The sequence below is a fragment of the Crocuta crocuta genome, unplaced genomic scaffold (assembly GCF_008692635.1).
Source record: "Crocuta crocuta isolate KB4526 unplaced genomic scaffold, BGI_CrCroc_1.0 scaffold254, whole genome shotgun sequence".
NCBI lineage: Eukaryota > Metazoa > Chordata > Mammalia > Carnivora > Hyaenidae > Crocuta > Crocuta crocuta.
This window is the reverse complement of record NW_027530004.1, coordinates 274459-278504: the sequence shown is the minus strand read 5'-3', so window position 1 is coordinate 278504 and position 4046 is coordinate 274459. Positions and strand designations below refer to the sequence as shown.

Below are 4046 nucleotides of genomic sequence, written 5' to 3'. Positions count from 1 at the left end.
ATGAACCCTGCATGAGGGACAAGTGTTTCTACTAGAGAAATTTCTTTCCCACCCCACCTCAATCAGAATGCCTCACGCCCTGCATTTATGAATGGGAGCTGTGGATATGTTTCTCTCTTTATGTACACACAGCAGATACAATGCATGGGTGTCTGCGTGCAATTTTGAAAGGATAGCAGGTTTTTAATACAGAGCAATACCACTTTGGCAGACCATTTACTGCGATAAGAAGGAAATACACCATGAATAGAATTTTCTTTACAAATCCCTTTTCTGGCCTCAGACCCAGTTATGGATTTCCTGCTGTTAATAGATTTGAGTTCTTTTGCTTTTCCTTTCTTGCCTGTTCTGCTGCGCTTGTTGTAGCCCCTGCCTCCTGACAGCTCTCATTTCACTACGGAGTCTGCTGCTCTCACTCACCACTGGGCCCTAGCCTGAAAGCTCGGCAGAGCAGGAGCAAGCGGCAGACCCCACCCACAAGAAATGTTTTCTACAATGATGCTCGGCGGCGTTCTGTCAGCAGCGGGCCCTTCCTGTGTGTGAAGAGCCCTTTTGTGAAACACAGCTGTCCCTAGGAGGGATTGCATAGCAGTTCCTAAAGTGCCAGGCGAGTTGACCGTTCCTTTTCACCACTCCGCTTTTCTTCCTTTGCTCATTTGGTCCACAAACATTCCTGGGACCTTCTGTTGCTGGTCACTGTTAAGGCTAGGGGGTGGCAGTGAATGAGACACATCTAGCCCTGCCCTCATGCGGTTTATGTTCTAGCCCATTTTCTCCCAACCAAATCAGAAACCTGGGAGTGATGTCTGGGTGGTCTATGCCCCCATCCACCCCATTTGGCTGTTCCCCAACCCTAGGTATTCTCCCTGAAATCTTGCTTCGATCCGCCTCTCTTCTCCATCCTCACAGGGGCTGGCAAAGCCTCTCGCAGGGCCACTGACCTGGACTGCCAGTCTCTTCCATGATAACCTTTCCCCACTACCCCATCCTCACCCCATGATGCTGATGCAGCCGAGGGTTCATAGGAGCACTTCCTTGGTTAAGAATATTTAATTTAAGGAATAGCCTCTGGTATAAAGGTCAAATTCTTTCATACTACACTTGATCTTAGCCAAAAGGCCGAGAAGCGATAGGTCAAGTTCTTTCATAATGGGAGTACAGGCCCTTCCCTCGCCTCATTTGAGACTAGCCTGGGGACAGCACTGCCACTTACCCTTGACAAAGTTGTTCTCTTTGCACACCCAACTCAGTCCCGAAGGGTCACATGTCACCTCCTCAGAGGAATCTGTCCCTCCTCCACAACCCCCTAGGCAGAATTAATCTTTTCCTCCTTTGTACACTTATCACACTTTATAACAATGACACACCAGTTCTTATGCCACAGCCTTGGGTAAGCTTCTAGAGGGCAGAAGGTGACTTTTGTTTCTCTTGGCATTCCCAGCACTGGTGGGGTACCTAGCATGGAGGAGAGAACTAATGCATACAGATTTGCTGAATGGAACTGATTTCAATTTCCCAGATACCATCTTTTCTGGGGGCTGTGTTGGTGTGTGCATGTGCACACACGTGTGTGTGTGTGTGTGTGTGTGTGGGTGGGTGGGTGTTGGAGCTGGAGTGTAAGAGGATGAGGGAGGGAAAAGGTTCAGGGGAGCCATACTATCTTTTCATGACCATTTGGTCTTAAGCCATCTTGACCCCTTTTCCTCCTCTGCCTCCCTCAGGGTCTCTGGCTTTAGGCTCAGCATTCTTACAGAAGGTATTGGAGGTCGGTTAACCTCTCCTCCAGCCTTTCCACCTTAAGTTTGTAACAGCTCAGGCATGGAGGCCAGTGCCCCATACTGGCTCCCCCTCCCTTGGGGAATGGTCACTATGGCTTCAGATCTGTCTGGGGCTGGCTTCTGGAAGTCTTCTCAGCCCCCAGGGCCTGACCAGAGGCTGGAGTCAGGTATAGCAGGTGCCTAGTGGCTTTCTCTCCAGGGATCTCTTGGTTCCAGTTTCTGAGGTTGTGTGAAAGGAGAGTTACTCCTTTGCCTTTCCCAGTGCTCAGGCCATTCTTGTCTTTAAATCTATGTTGGATTTCTTGGGGAAGGAGAAGCCTACAGTTTGGTTTAGTTTATAGTTTAGCTTTTGTAGCGAAAATTTGTGAATTCTTCTGAATCAGAGAGTTCTAAACTTGAGAGAGTTCTTGCTTCTCCTTCCCTGGTCTCCCTTTCCTCACCCCCAAATCTGTCTGAAGATCCCAGCTGGGAGTGGGGGTGGGGTGGGGAGCAGCTGTTTCTGTGGTTGCTTGATTTTCTGAGAAATTAATTTTTGATTTGTTATATTTTCCCCACTCCATTCCTTTCCAAGAAAGCAGCCAGGTCTTTTACATTCCATTCCCTTGCTTAAAAAGATTGTATTGCCAAAAGAGAAATTGCTCACAAATTTCCTTCCCAGCTTTTGTCTCCTGTAAGTCTGGGCTCCTTGGAGGAATTTTGCTGGGGATGGAAGAGGTAGGTGGAGAACATCAGAGGGGAGGGGACAGGACAGCAGCTGTTTGTCAGCAACAACCAGAAACATGCCCAACCTTCCTGATAAGTGGGGCCTTTGCACTTGCTGTTTGCTCAGTTCAGAAGGTTCTTCTGCCTATATACTCATATGACTTGCTTCTTCACTTCATTTAGGCCTCTGCTCAAGCATTATCTTCCCACGGTGACCTTCCCTAACCAGCTTTTTAGGAATGGCAACCTTCAGTGGTTTCTTTCATTTCACCTGATTCACATTGCTTCTTAGCATCAGAACTACTTGGCATATATGTATGTGACTGTTTGTTTATTTTCCCACCCCTGGAATGTAAAAGCTCCACCAGGCTGAAGAGTTTGTCTGTTTTGGTTTACTACTATAGCCTCTTGCCTTCATAACTAATTATAGTTAATGGCACTTATAAGGTTTAATTTTATGTGTCAGTTTGGCTAGGCCATGGTACCCAGAGTTTTGGTCAAACACTAATCTGGATGTTGCTATCAAGGTATTCTTTTAGATGGGATCAACATTTAAATTGGTAGATTTTAAGTAAAGCAGATAACTCTCCATAAAGTGTGTGGGCCTCATCCAATCAGTTGAAGACCTCTTATTAGGAAAAAAAAAAAAAAAAAGAATGAGATCACTCCAGAAAGAGGGAATTCTGCCAGCAGACTATCTTTGGCTTGAGCTGCAACATCAGCTCTTCCCAGGTATCCAGCTTGCTAGTATGCCTTAGGAATTTTCGATTTTCTAGCTCCAATCAGGTAAGCCAATTCCTATCTATCTATCTATCTATCTATCTATCTATCTATCTATCATCTACCCACCTATCATCTATCATTGATCTATGTAGCTATTATTTATCTTCTATTATCCATGTGTATCTATTTATCTATCATCTATCTATGTATCTACCTATGTATCTATGTACCATCTATTATCTATCTATCTATCTATCTATCTATCTATCTATCTATCTATCTATCTATCTATCATCTATCCATCTACCTATCTGTATGTAACCCTATGTATGTGTATCTCTCTATATATTATTTTGATTTTTTTCTAGTCTGGAGAACCCTAACATAGTATCCAATAAATACTTGTTGAATGAATGACTAAATGAGGTATAGGACCCCAGAAAAGATTTGCTTTATTGTATTTCTAAGAGACTATATTCTGGACATTGAGACTTCCAGGAAAGTCCCTATAGTTGTAGAGGAGCATGGCGCTAAGGAATCAGGGTGTGTGGGCTTTGAAGGCATCAGAGGGTGACTATAATAGACTTGGGGAGTAGAAGTGCTTCCCTCATATGGGGTCCTTTCTCAGATTCTTAAATGAAGCTGAAGTAGGGGTAGAAAGGGATCTTGGGTAACAATAGTGGCTTTGAGCCAATTTACTTCGATTTTTAAAAAATCAAGTACTAGGGCATTTCTTGAATATCCACGTTTATGGGTTAAATTTTATTATTTGTTCTTCTGGTTATGACCACTCCCCCTTTCCCACCAATGGTCACAATGTTTGACATGTAGTTCCTCTGCTAA

General features: G+C 44.5%; 1 pseudogene; it reads right to left on the bottom strand.

The window, feature by feature from the left end:
• Positions 1-1013: 1013 nt before the first annotated feature.
• Positions 1014-1131, bottom strand: LOC144231272 (U2 spliceosomal RNA; annotated as a pseudogene).
• Positions 1132-4046: the final 2915 nt, after the last annotated feature.